This window comes from Otolemur garnettii, unplaced genomic scaffold (assembly GCF_000181295.1).
Source record: "Otolemur garnettii isolate 467f Iridium unplaced genomic scaffold, OtoGar3 scaffold00064, whole genome shotgun sequence".
Lineage (NCBI taxonomy): Eukaryota > Metazoa > Chordata > Mammalia > Primates > Galagidae > Otolemur > Otolemur garnettii.
The window spans coordinates 1,480,825-1,495,850 of NW_003852459.1; the positions used below are offsets into that span (position 1 = coordinate 1,480,825).

General features: G+C 35.5%; 1 protein-coding gene and 1 non-coding gene across 2 annotated transcripts in view; both read right to left on the bottom strand.

The window, feature by feature from the left end:
- Window positions 1-15,026, bottom strand: part of LOC100949794 (low-density lipoprotein receptor-related protein 1B-like) — a gene marked incomplete at its 3' end in the record, with an annotated part of 1,553,965 nt that overhangs the window by 1,430,615 nt on the left and 108,324 nt on the right. The gene's annotated exons all lie outside the window — the stretch shown is intronic.
- LOC111726414 lies at window positions 13,951-14,055 on the bottom strand. Its single transcript, XR_002774189.1, has one exon. It is a non-coding gene; the product is annotated as a U6 spliceosomal RNA (small nuclear RNA).

Sequence of the window (15,026 nt, forward strand, 5' to 3'; positions counted from 1 at the left end):
GAGAATTACTTGGAGCCGATTATTCATAGTTATAAAGTCACAAGATTCAGAGTTACTTGTTCAAAGTCTTTTCTAAAATTGTACACCTTTCCCAGTGCTCCCAACAAAGCCCATTAGTTGGTTTAACTGACTTCTTTCCCCAAACAATAATTTGAATTTTTAGCTTTGGACTTCACCACATAAATAAACTGGTAGCCACTGAAATATAATTTGTAGATTTGCCCTACTTTCTCATTTTACTATTCTATATGGCTAATGAATTTTCTAATTCATATGTATAAGGTATTGTGGTCAGCATGTCACGATCTTTTGTGTAGGAATTGTTATCCATGTATTAAAGATAATGACCCTGAAGCTATGAAAAATTACACAAACTCATCAGAACTTACTATGTGCCAGGCTACAGGGGCTTAAAGTCATTTAAATATTTTCAACAATTCTATGTGGCTGGTCTAATTATTGTGGTCATTTACAATAAAGTAATTAAAATATAGAGATTAAGTTACTTGTCCACTTTCACTCAGTTAATAAGCACCAGAGTGAGAATTTAACTCTAGCTGTGTGATTCCAAAGGCCACACACTTAATTACCCTCCTGTGTTGTATCTTTCTTCTTTTTAGTGTTAACTAACAATTCCCCAATCCTAAGGCATCCAGCCCATTATTACTTGAAAAGTGAAATGATAAAACTAAAATGCTCCAGTCACTGGTCCCATTTTCTCAGGACTCTCTCAGCCAGCACCCATGTGTAGTTTCAAGAGATCACAATTAGTTAAAGATCCATTATCAAAAAAATGTGTATTGAGCACTGACCCTCTTGCTGACCCTCTTGCTGTGGAAAATTGTGCAGAAGACAATAAGGAGGGGTATAGGAAATATTACAACTTCTATTTTAGAGTAAGATAATTTTATCCTTTCAACATATGTTATTTTATTGGTTTCCTAATCTTCATAATACATCATAACAGCATGCCCTTAGATTATTTACAAGTGAATATACACACATTAAAGTACTTGATCATAATTATTACTATTTTACTGGTCAGTTATATAACCAAAAAAGAAAATTTGATATAGTTCAACTAGTCTATAAGGTGTGATAATTTGATAGCAAACTTTTACTTGTAATTCAAGAAAATATAAGAAAAAAATTATTTATTTTTGCCACAAAATATTTTAGTGGGAATCTACAGTGTGTTAGGCACTATTCTAAGCATAGAGGATAGTTCAGTACACAAAAAAAAGTTTCCTTGAAGAACTGTAATTTAGGGTGGATAGACAATACACACTTCACAAGATGAGTGAATGGCTCAGAGAGCAGGTTATGTGACGAGTGTCACAGAAGAAAAAGGAAGAAGGAAGGACATGCTGGGGAGGGTTCCAGTAGTAAATATTAAATAATTGTTATTATGTGACCCAGAAGTATTGTGCTACGAACAAAAGATCTAGAAGTGAAAGATTTGAAGCAGCAGAGATCTACCTCTATTACTGGATTTGAAGATGGAACCTTTCATGAATTCTTCAGCTGCTGGGAAACAAATTCTGCCAACAACTCAAGAGAACTTGGAAGTAAATGGTTCTCTAGTCAAGCTTTGATGAGAGAAACTAGCCAGGCCAATGCCTTGATTGTGGCCTCGTGAGACCCTGGGCAGAGAACCCAACTCAGCTAATCCATGCCCAGACTCCTAATCTACAAAAATATAAACTATAGATGTGTGTTATAGACCATAATATTTGCTATGACTGTTACATAGAAATAAAAATTATAATGCCAAGTTATCAGGTGAGGGAAGAGTCTGGCTGGACCAAGAAGAGTTTTGCGCAAATTTTTAAAAAAGCACTTTCTACATGGGAGATGCATCCTGTGAGCTAAAGTCTTGGGGGTAAGAACAATGCCTTTCTGCCAGACAGAAAAGGCCATAGACATAGCCCCGTTCCAAGGAACATGACTTAATGACACAGCTTCGATTCATTCCCTTTGCTGGCCCCCTGTGCCCAACCATGGGCAACAACCCTGGGTAAGATTTTAGTAGTATGAGCAAGACTAGGCAAAGAGTAATAATCTTATTCAAATAATGATAAATAAAAGGAAATTGCAAGAATTTGGCTGCAATGGCAACACAAGACACCCATGGCAGAGCAATGAAGTGCAGGCAGGGTGCAACGGAAGAGTGAGGGTATACACAAACCTAAGCTAGACAGATACATGATCTAAGAATGACTACTCTGTGCTCGGCACTCTGGCATTTTCCTAGACACCTGACAGTCCCAAAGCTAAATGAAAATACTCTGAATTTTTATGAACATGGGCTCTGCTTAGGACATGGAAAATGTTGGCCTCACACCCCCATCCTGCCACATCTTCTGCTGTCTTCACTTCTATGGAGCCTCAGTTTCCTCCTCTGGTAAAGAAAGATAAAAGCATAGCAATCATTAAATGGTTAGGAGAGTTCTATAAATAATAAATGCAAGGTGATAAAGACATTTTTCTGGCATACGATAAAGTGCCATTTAATAATAGCTATTATTTTCCAAGATCATATGATTATTATGTGACAGAAAAAAAGATTCAAAATGTGTGTTCTTCAGAGATGCCACAGATAGGAAAGTTAGGAAGACATTTACAGGAACCAAGAACTGAGACAAATGCTATAGAACCTGAAAAAATATGGTGAAACAAAACCAAGTGACTACAGAAGTATGAAGGACTGAGAAACAAACACTGATCAAAGACAAATCTAGGATTTTAACTCCAGTTGCTAAAGAAAATTAATGTCATTGCCAAAGATGGGAACACTGGGAGAGGAATGACCTGGGTGGTGAAATGACCATGGTTAGGAGAAATGCCACAAGGTTAGAGTAAAGAAAGAGAAGGTGGATGTGAAACAAGTGATATGTATACGTGTGTGTGTGTGTGTGTGTGTGTACATTCGGTCTATATATCTACATATAGTAGAATCACCACAGTTGACCACCTCCCTACATTGATCACTTCTTTAAGTTGATCTAACTTGCATAGACTGGACATATACCACATGTACATATCCAGCAGGCCTAGTCCCTTATGATGACTACCTCTATATATTGACGAGCTTGTTACAGTCCGTTGGGCAGTCAATTTATAGAAGTTCTACTGTATTATCTATTTAGTGTGGGCCACTAAGCCCAACTGTGTACAATTAGCTGTAGGTAACCACAATCTTTATGAGGATTTAACACAGACAATTGTACTTTCAAATAATACAGGAAGCTAATAAGCCCCTGGAGAATTGACACGAGCAACAGCTTCACAACATTCTGGGGATTTTCAGGTTAAAAAATTTTGATTATTCAATGGTAGACAGTTTTCTCTGAAGCCCTATGGATCCTTTTCTATTACCAGTTAACACTTTCAAATTATTCTACTTTTACTGGCAATATACATAATGCATTCTGAATGGAGCAGGAACTGCTTGTCTGAATTTGTGATATTTAATGCAAGCCAAGTTACTCTGAGAAAGCCTTCGCTACTAATTATTTCATTCATGTAATGATAAATAAAAAGAAACAATGAAGAAATAAGAATCCAAGTATTGCTGATTAAGTTATGATGGCTACATTTATTTGTTTTCTTTAATAAAAATACTTTGTTAAAAATAATTTATTAGGGCAGCACCTGTGGCTCAAAAGGGTAAGGCACTGGCCCCATATGCCAGAGGTGGAGGGTTCAAAGCCAGCCCTGGCCAAAAAGAAAAAAGGTACTAATAATAATTTATTAAACTTTCAAATGTATTTAAGTATGCAAGCCTAATTTTATTTCTATAGTTATCCACCTTTCTCAGCCTGGTTTTGGCACTTACTTGGCAAAACTATATCTCAAATTGAAGCTATCAAAGCAGAAAAAACACTGCAGGATTCTGCAAGGAATTGTGTTGCCGTAAGGGTGCTGCAGTTAGGGTCTCACGGAAAAGCGATGTCATGAAGTATAAGCACGCTTATTGAAATTGTGTTTTAAATAAAAGTGACCATCTGCTCACTCAGGCAAAACGGCGAGTTTCTTTATTTACTGTTGGTTTATATAGTCAATCTTATGCATGCACACTATACAGCAATGGCCTCATTAATATTCATTACAACCCCTCTGCACATGCGCATTGGACATCAATGACTTCATTAATCCACTTAAACATCTTGTAACTACCTGCCTTGTAAGTAGCTCCATCCTAGTAATCTGATAATCCACCCAACATACACCTTTAAGCATACCCTTTCAACATAACCCGGTTTAACATAACTTAATGGAGAACATGTTTTTAGTCATTACTTTCTTTGTTCTTATCTGATGAAGCCTGAGACTATGGAGGAAAGAGACAGTTGGAAAGTCTGTTCTACTAACCTTGCTATTTGAAGGCAGTTACTTCGATCCTTATACAAGGCATAATTAAGAAACTTCTAGGGCATACAGAAATTTGTGTGCAAACCTCTGCTCCCATGTGGGCCTTAAGTCTGGGGGTTTTTACGCCTGCAACCGATCAGGCCAACCTTAGGTCAGGGGGGTTTTAGGCCTGCAACCAACCTGGCCATATGGGATTCTGCCTCCATTTCTCACAAGTATGCCTGCACAGAGTCTTTTCTCTGCTTTCTTGGCCAGAGGCATAGAGGCCTTTTGCCTATAGAATTGTCCCCTGTTCTTTTCCTTATTCTCATGAAAAGAACTGCATGTTGATAGTACTGCAATAAATATGTGTTTGCTCATATAAGTGACTAAGAAAAGCAGAACTTTTTTTTTTCAGAAAAAAATTGTCTGAAGTATTTGTTTCATTTCCCTTCCTCTCTTTCTTTCTAGTTACTTCCATCAACAATCCAAAAAAAAATTGAATGAGGATATCATTCAAAATAATTTCTGTGGTTAAAAAAATGAGGATCCTTGCATTTTTTTAATTTATGGTTGTGTATAGAGCAGGATTATTTGCACTCTTGATATGTCATTTGTAACCTAATAAAGTTTTCCAACTTAATATTAATTATTAAACTAATTATAAAGATGCCATAGAAGGGTTAACAAACCATTCTGGAAAACAGCTTCTATCCATTAAATCTTTAAAGAAATTTGAAACAGGCAGTTTGTCATACTTCTGGCAAGCTTACTAACGATTGGCTTCTTGTACATTAGGCCATTAAAAAGCTAATGACACACTAAAAATCTTCTCTTCATGTACAAATTAATTACATTCAGATGCAATTCACATCCCTGTGACTTGCTTTGCATTTTAATATTTTAGAAGTTTATACGGAGTTGACATACCTTTTCCTTGCAGGGGTGTCCATCCCATGGCCCACAGGACATTTTTGCTCATATGGGATGGAGCCATCACAAAAATTTTGCATGAACCTTTTTCTTTGCTCATCATCTTTTGTGAGTATTTGTGTATTTAATGGGTGGCCCAGAACAGCTCTTCTTCTTCTACTATGGCCCAAAGAAGCCAAAAGTTTGGACATCCCTGCAAGCATTCGCAGACAATTATCCATTCTATAACCTGAAAGAAGCCGTGGTAGTTCCTGCCATCAACATGAAGAAAGCTGGCAAATAGCTAAAAACTTTAGCTAAATTTTGCATACATATGTATTTGGGGGGTATATATTTTACAGACAGGGTCTCACTCTGCCCACTCTGCCTCACTCTGGCAAATATCTAAAATCTTTAGTTAAATTTTGTATACATATGTATTGGGGGGGCGGTATATATTTTAGAGACAGGGTCTCACTCTGCCCACCAGGCTTCAGTGCAGTGGGATGATCAGAGTTCACTGCAGCTTCTAACTCCTGGGCTCAAGTGGTTCTCCTACTTTTGCTGGCCTCCTAAAGTGCTAGCATTACAGGTGTGAGCCACCATGCCTGGCCAAATTATAGTTTTTGTAGTTGCTTGAAAGTTTTAAAGGTTACTTTTTTCAGAATTTCCTGTTTAAAATGGAGAAAGACGGGGCCCTTTGTTATACACTATAATAATATACTTTCCAAGAGAGACATCTGGTCTTCCCACAGTGCTGATGTTTTTGATTGAGTTCTGAAGTTGGAAACATGGGATTTAGACTCTATTTTCAATGTGTTTTCTCTTCCCGATATAAATCAATGTGGAGAGTCACTTTACAAGGTGTCATCAAATTTTGCTTTAAGAAATATTTATAAAAAGTTTTAGAACTGGCGTCTAAAGATCTGAATTTTCTGGATTTTCTCACTTATGAGCTTGTCGTTGCCACAAATAAAATTTAATTAAAAAAAAAATCTGGCCTAGACCATCTCTACAAGATAACATGTTTGCAGCTGGACTTGACTTTTCTGTTACTAATAAAAATAGTAATATATTAATTCCAGAAAGTCGGTCCTAAATAATTAAGATTAGGTCTTTTAAACTCAGATTATTTTAAATTTAACGGAAAAATTATGGAATCTTCTTTCCTTTGAGTTTTCAAACATCTAATTAGTTGCCCACTCGTTTTATAATTAGAAGCATAATGTTGTAAGTCTGTCTCGCAGAAAAGTTTCTTTTGCTAGGGATCAAATCATTAGCAATATAACTTTAAAGGACTTTGTGCCTTTAGTCAAAATTTTGTCTTGAAGTTTTAGATGTATTCGCTTGATGACAAAATAACAAATATTCTACATTAATGAGCATTTGTGGAGATATATTGACATAGACAAAGGGATTACTTATCTAGTCATTAGAGTTTTCCAGAGAAAATGGGGAAAAGTGTGGACTCAGTCACAAAGGACTAGTGTGAGATGGAATAATACAATAGCTTTGTTATCAAACAGACAAGGGCGTGATTCCCACCGTTATCACTGGTTCTATAAATGTAACTTATTTAACTTCACTACATCTGATTTTCACTTCAAATCTACAAATTCTGAATATTGATCACCATATCATTGGACTGTTAGAAGAATTAAATTAAGATATTTGTATAATTCAATATCACCTAAACCCTAGTAAGATAACCTCTATAATTTACCCACAATTCACTAGACAATTTTCCTTTATGGTGTAATTAGCAAGACTGTGACTATCTCCCATTTCTGTGTTGTATAGGAATTTTTAAAGGGCAAGAAGGAGAGGAATTCATTCATAACCAGGGCTTTAATGACACAGGTAATTGTCTTTGTTAGGCTACTCAGTAGAAACAAAGCCTTGACCTCAGACTTGAAATCCTGTTTTACTACTGAGCTAAGATCTTCTGTCTTCTACAGCTTGACTTCCTGTGTGCCCCAGCAATTTGTGTAATATATTAAATCAAGAAATATGGCCCTATGGCTCTATGTGCAGAGAGCTCTCCATGGTGACAATCCAGAATGGTTGGAGAGGAGGGACCTGGTGACAACAGCCAGGCAGCTTTGCCTCACCTCACCTCGCAACCTGGACCTCTCCTTCCAATTGTATAGAATAGACTACAGAGTAGAGATTCAGATGTAATCTCACAACGGATCCTTTCCTGATTTCTCTGGGCACACTAGTGAAGGTGCAGAATCTAGTCCATTCTGCCAGAAGTCATATTTAGACCTAGTGGCTTATCTTTTGCTTTCTTTCAGGGGACCTGTTGTCTCTCCTTGCTATCTGGTTTTCACTTACCCTACCTTAAAATTCCAATTATTAGAAGTTTTGTATTCCTTTCAATGAACATTTGTTACAAAGCAGAATCAGAAATTGTGACTGTCTACCTGTTTCTAACCAAGTGTGTCACCCTAGGGTTCTCTCAAGAGGTGATGAGGAGGGGCAGGATATAGGGAACATCCAGATTCTGGTCTACTTAAATATCACTTATACTTTTTATATGTAAAGGTCCTGGTACTTAGTAGGTACTTATATTTTGGTTTTCTTGTCCTCCATGAACCAACAGGTTGAACTCCACATCCCAAATCTGTAATTCTGTTCTGCGCTTCATCCCAGTTTAGCAATCACACCACCTAGGACCCTATTAGGCTGCTAAAGATTAGGAAAACAATGCTTTTAGTGATTAAGAGATGTTCTTCCAAGAAGTATTCCCATTTTAAGAAGCATTCTTAGACATAAACTTCTTGAACTCCAAAGAATACTTATTCAAAAATAGAAATTTCAGAAATTTTCACAGTGATGTATTTTTGTTTGTTTGAAGAGAATCTTTTCCTCAACGTCCCTCCTATCATGACATACAGCAAACTGCTTCCTCCACATGCAAAAAAAGCTTCTATATGGACAGTGTCTTAATGGCAGAAACATGGAAATAAGGGAAAATTAAATGATAAAGTCAAACCAGACAGAATATTTGAGCCAAAATGATAAACTCTTTTTGTCTGATTCATTGGCATTGGTTTCCAGGTATAACCACAAAAATGTTCTTTCTTACCCTCTTTAAAGTTTCCTTGATAACGTGAGCTGGCTCTTGCCCATCTCTGGAGCATCATCTTGCACTGCTTCTTCACGAGCATCCCACTCTCTTGACATCCTCACCTACACGCAGACTCACAATTTCTCTGCAAGGTGCCAAGCCTCCAGATTTTCTCACATGTTCTATGGAATCCTCTCACTCATGTCTGTTGTTCCTGCAAAACTTCACATCTAAAAAGAGTGTCCATAATAAAATCTGGATGCATATGCAAATATACCTAATGCTGTCAAGGGCATCTTCAATCTGTAAAAACATTTAAAAATATAATCTGTATTTTTAGACTTTATGTTTTTACAGTGTGTGCGTATATATATCTGTGTGCATATATGTATATATATGCATGTGCATATATGAACACATGAATATATACACATGCATGTATTATTAGTATACATGTATACAACTATTTAGTATATATAAATAAATTTTAAAGATAGGTTATTTGTAACTGGACATATACATCGGTTGTGTATGTATCTCCATGTCTGTGTATATATGTACATATAGATATATGTATATTATATTGAAGCATATATAGAGGTGCATATGTAGATGTGTACCTGCATGTATATAATGGTGTAGAGAGAGAGATGTGAGTATATATATGTGTCTGTCTGTCTGTGTACATGCCTTTATAGAGGTATAGGTATAGGTATAATAATAGATGCAATTATGTGGGCTATATAGCATTTCCGAAGTTCTTTCACCAGTCATTCTCAACTGAGAACAACTTTGTCTCCAGTGGACATTCTGGCAATGCCTGAAAACATCTGTATTTGGCACAGTTTAGGGCAGGTACTGAGTTGAGGCCACAGATGCTGCTCAAACATGCTGCAGTTTGCAGTACAGCCCTCAAAAGGAACCAACCAAAATGTCTGGTCCCAGGATCAAGGCTATCTCAATATTTCCAGGTTGAGAAACCCCATCTACATGTTTCCTTGCAAGTAATAGCCACAACAGAATATTCTCCTTTGTCCTCTGGCCACCACGGTTGGATTAGGATGACAGTACATGTGTGGCTGTAGGCTGCTTTCTACCCACAAATGAGAAGCACTTACATTGACTAACAAATTTTTTCACAACTCGTAGTCAACTCAACATTACCCAGGAATGACAGTAGTTGATTTTATTTATCATTAGGCACCAACTGCTCATGCAGAGGGAGAAGGCTACATGGTTTTTGTTAATCCACAACTAAAAAGACCACATCGGGGATAGACATTAATCACCAGGAAAGTGCAGTTGTGGGCTCTCTGCTTCCTGTATTACGCTATCTTAATTATGACTCCTTTCTTTGACAATAAGGTTAAAATTATTAAGTGAGTTCACCTGAGAACATATTTGTTCCTCCTTCTAGTGAGGCTTTAACAATTACTTGATTGAAGATCTGAGCTGCAGGTAGCTGTAATTTTGCAGACTCGTTATATTATTTCTGGCTTACTTAAGTGTTGACTCATTTTGTACTGTCTGAGAGCTGAAAAGAAATCTTTGGGGAAAGGCTAAAAATACCTTCGAGTTTTCTTTCTACAGCTTCAATTTTATGTCTCTGAAGTATGCTTAAAATCATATTCTATGCACATAAGGAATCTCAAAATCTCTGAAAAAGAGGGAAGCTTCCTCTCCTCCCTCAGTGCCCTCAAACTTTGTGTCATTTGATAATATACATGAGTAGGTTTAATACTCAATCATTTCCCAAATTTAATTTGACTGTCGAATGGGGCTTAATTTACATGATGATACAATTTCTCACACCAGAAAGCATAGTAACCCTTTTTCTTCAGAGGTTAATGGTGATCTAGCTTAAAGCCTAAAAGATAATTATAAGAAATGTGCTTCAGGTGACAAAGTAGTTTTGACAATTCCAGACTATTGATAGCTTTTTAATTATACCTCTGTCTACCACAGGAGACAGTATGCTTTCTGCTAAATAGTTTAAAGACCTGCTGTTGTGTTCCTGAAGTTAATTTCCACTGGTACTTTAACCTACTGATACTCCAGGCCCCTGAAACGTCACTCACCATTCTACAACCTCTGAAATGAAATGAAACTCTGGGTACCATTTTTCCATGAAAGACAAGTATATCAACCAAGAAGTACATAAATATGCATTGACTTGCTCATTAATTACTTGATATTTTATGAAATTTAAAAATTTTTAAATTTCAGATCCTTTGTCTTGTTTTGGTTTTATTCAATGGATAAGGTCATAAACCACAAAGGGTTACTGGAAGGACTTAGAAAATTAGTTTGAAATAGTGAAAACTTTAAAAAATCAGAGGAAAATGAATTTTATGCAGAATCACTTTCTATAATTCTGTCTTGTGTTTTCCTTCTTCAAGTTCTTGCATATTTTGCTAAGATAAATTTAAGTATAAAATAATAGCCAAGAGATTGGCAAAAAATGGCCCAATACACTTATTATTTTCTTTAAGGCAAAGTTCATGAAATTTTGAAAACAGCTTTCTTTTTCAATTTAGGAAAGCCTGATTATTTATTTTAACATGAATTCAGCTCATTTTTTTTATAAAGTTGATATTATTCACACAAAGTCAAACATCCATATGGAAACTGAAAATTTTAGTCACAGATCCAGATGTTTGACTATATTAAATCAAATTAATTTTTACTTTGGATTTTTATTTTATCAAGAAGCTTATATTCTTCATCTCATAAAAGTCTATTCTTAGCTCCTGATTCTTCACTCAAGGCCAAATTATGAACTGACAGATCAGATATGTATTATTTGGTTTCTACAAAGAAATTGAATTACAATCAATTCCAGTAGTTGATAATGGCAACTACAATATTTAGAGCTTAGGGAGACAATAAATTTTACCTGTTTATAGCACCATCATTTAACAAAAAAGAAAACTGATGTCCCGCGACACCAAGTGACACATCCAAAATCACACAGTTTGTGACAAAACGCAGTGAAATCTGGTCAGCTGGTTGTTTTAGTATTTCATCATGCTGCTCATGTTAACAAGACTACTCTTCTTTTACCTTTACAATCCACTAAGAAATTAAATGATCAAAATAGAATTGTCAGGTTTTACAAAGAAAGTAGAAGCAGTAGAGTTTCTACAATACTAGATCCAAGAGCTTTGGTGTAAGGTTCATTGTGGTCTTTAATCTGTCAGGTATTTAAACTTCTTTAGGTATAAAATGGAGCTACGTTTAAGGGGAACTATATAATATATCTATACTGTGGTTAGCACATCTGTAGAGAGGGAGGGATTAGAAAGGGCACAGAGGTTGAAAAGCATTAGGAGACTCAAAGGGAAGGAAATAGAGTGAACGTATGTATCTCTTTCTTAGGCGCCTTCTATGATCCCAATTACTGCGCTTATACTGAGGATAAGAATACTAAGGCTTTTGGCACTAAAATACCTTGTTTTGGTCATTTAACTTAAGTGGGTAAAAATAACTTCATAATCATTACTTTTTTTCCTCAATAGGACTGGAATACAACTGCAAAAGTGGAAAGGTGATGGGAAAGGTATAATATGGAGGTTCTTTATTATTATTATTATTATTGTTTCAGGTTCATTGAAGGGTACAAAGAATTAAGTTACATTGTTTGTTTGAATTTGTTAGGTAAAGTCCCTCTTATAATTGTCTCCCACCTCTAAAAAGTGTGCCATACACCGTGACCCCATCCCCCTCCTCTCTCTTGTCTCCCCCTTCCCGTGTTCCCCTGCCCCCACCTTGAATTAAGTTTTTCTCTTATGTGGGAATGTATTAGATTGCCTGCTGGCTTCACATTAGAACTGAGTACATTGGATTCTTGCTTCTCTATTCTTATAATACTTTACTAAGAAGAATGTGTTCCCCCTCTATCCAAGCTAATACAAAAGATGTTAAGTCTCCATCCTTTTTCTTTTTTTTTTTTATATAGCTGAATTCTCCTTAAAGAATGTGCAGATTCTTTAAAATAACAATGCTGACACTTTAAAATTTTATAAGTAAAAAAACTGCAATGACAATCATATCATCATAGAAACCTAATTATGAAGGATGGCATCTAATGTAGAGCAAGATGTCATGTTATTGAATTTTGCTATTGATTAGCTGAGAATCAGGATAGAGTGAGAACTAAATACTGTATAGTGATTGACAGGAACTACACAGGTATTTAACATGCATGGAATAATAAAATATTTACAGAATATTGCATTTCAATGTTATATTATTTTTTTTTATTTTTATCTTTATTCTTCACGAAGAGAGCTGTGAGAAATTTTGAACAAAGAAGACAAAACTGGATGACTGGCTAATAGGAAGGAACCATCTCAGAAATTATTGTTTTTCATGTAAATGTGTTATTATAGTAATATTAATGGAGATTTTTAAAAAATGTGTGTAGGAGGATCTGGATTATACAGGAAGTAGGGATGGAAAAGAGAAATGAGGATGGAATATATTTGCATTTTATTTGCTGTAGGTTTGGAATTTGAATTAACATCCATTTAGTAGCACGTTTTTAGAAATGAATTAAATCATGAATCATGAGAGGAGAGATTATCATTGAAAATATATGTTTTAAAGTCAATTTCACAAGAATAATAAATAGTTGAAACTTTAAGAAGAAATACCATAGTGAGGGGAAAAGTATGTCAAACTAGAAAGTGTTGCCAGAAACTGTGAATGCCCAATTTTACGGGAAAAAAAAGGAGAGGAAACAAAAAAAAGGAGCTGTCACAAAGAAGTAAGAGCAGTGCTGCACAAACCTGTTAAAGAAGTGAAAGGTTGGCTGTCAAATATTGGAAGCACGCATAGTGCAATGATAACTGACTTGGCTACTATCTGGTCCTGGTTACCACTGTAAATGCAGCAGAAAAGGAAGAGATTACAGAGAGACAGGTGACAATGAAGTGGAAGGTAGACCAGCAGTCTCCAAACCTATCTCAAATACTTCATCAATGTAAGGAAGACACTTCCATTGACCCATCGGGATATCTGGGAAAACAGAGCTCAAAGTAATTAAAAACAAACAGAATTGGAAAGGTAAAGAAAAAGAAAAAGGCCAACAATTCTATGAATATTTATTTCATGTTTTGAGAGGTTTAAATTCCTTCTAAACAAGATTATAGTAATGGGAGTAATAGAAAATTATATTTAATTATTTTCTTGTGGTAAAATAAAAAATTTACAAATGTAAGTTGACCCTAAACTTCCTTTGAAGCTATTACGGTCAATAGAATTTCAAAGTGTATGTGGACTCAAGAAAAATACTACCTTTAATAAAGAATGAGTGTGGAGGATGGAAAGCAGGAAGCCAACATCCAGATGAGGTGAGTTTGTTATACTGAAGGAGTACGAAAGGAAAAGAAAAGGAGAGAAAACTTCAGACTAGGAGGACTAATCATTAGATCCTTTAAAAAGGTCAAGTGTAGGGATATACAGACAAAAGATAGAAATATCAGCCTTAGAAAGATTGACACTTAATGCTCTGAGGCAGGAAATTGATAAAATTGATGCCATACTTGTGTGTATGTCTTTGTCCTTCTACAAAGTATTTTCTCTTTCCTTGACATTCTAGCAGGTATTTGAAACATGAGTTGTGTCTTCCCATGTCATCCTTGTGCAAAGGCCATGCTAATCTTCTCTGTCACACTCTGTCACAATTTTAGTATATGTGCTGTCGAAGTAAGCACAATTCTGAATATCTTAAGGTGTGGAAGGAAATCTTTTGTTATGAATACATTTATGTAATAAACATATAATGATAATGATAATTAAAGATGTCTTAAGTGTTAAACAATTCTCTCCCAGTAACATACACTGCATTCTAGTCTGCTAAATTTGTCAACAATCAAACTTTCAAGCTCCCACATCCAGCCAGCATCCTGGCACACAGTAGGTCTCGGTAAATATTATGCTGAATTATAGAAAAATATTCATAAATTCTTCATTGTAAAGCAGCAGTTTTTCCATTTGTACTCATCTATTTACTTGCATGCTCTTGCCATTTTTTAAAGTATTTTGAGACTTATCCTATTTTACCATCCACGCATGAACACACGATAGCAGCATCATGCATTTCAATGGTCTATCATTCGCAGTATTAATAATTATGTGCTACATACAAGATCTTCTCTGTGTTGGTGTGAAAAAGTTAATGTCTTTTATGTGGCTAGAATGAGTTACCAACTAGTATTTATGTGTTTTACAACAAATTGTCACTTACTCTAATTAAACGTTCCTATAATAACATTACTGTCATCTTTCTTCCTACGTTGGAGTTGATATTTAAATCATGTTGTCTTCTTTTCCTGGAAAGGCCATGCCATTTTCTGAATAAATGTCTCCCTTCAGGTGGAAATGAATAACCCAAAGCCAACCATATTAGGATGGAGACACTCCAACTCTAAACTTTGTAATATATGAGAGAAGTGTGAATTATAGTCAATCTATTTGTAATAACTCCCTTACAGAATATAAAATTATTTAAAACAATAAAAAAGACTTGATTGTAGTAGGATTTTTCTGTGGTTCCTTACACTTTACAACTTTTACTTATCTTACATTGTTTATTTTTAGATTGCTTCTCCAACAATAAAAGCTAGCCTTGTTTATCATAGCTTTCTGGTTTTGCCTAATTTTATCTAATTTTAGTTGGAAAAAA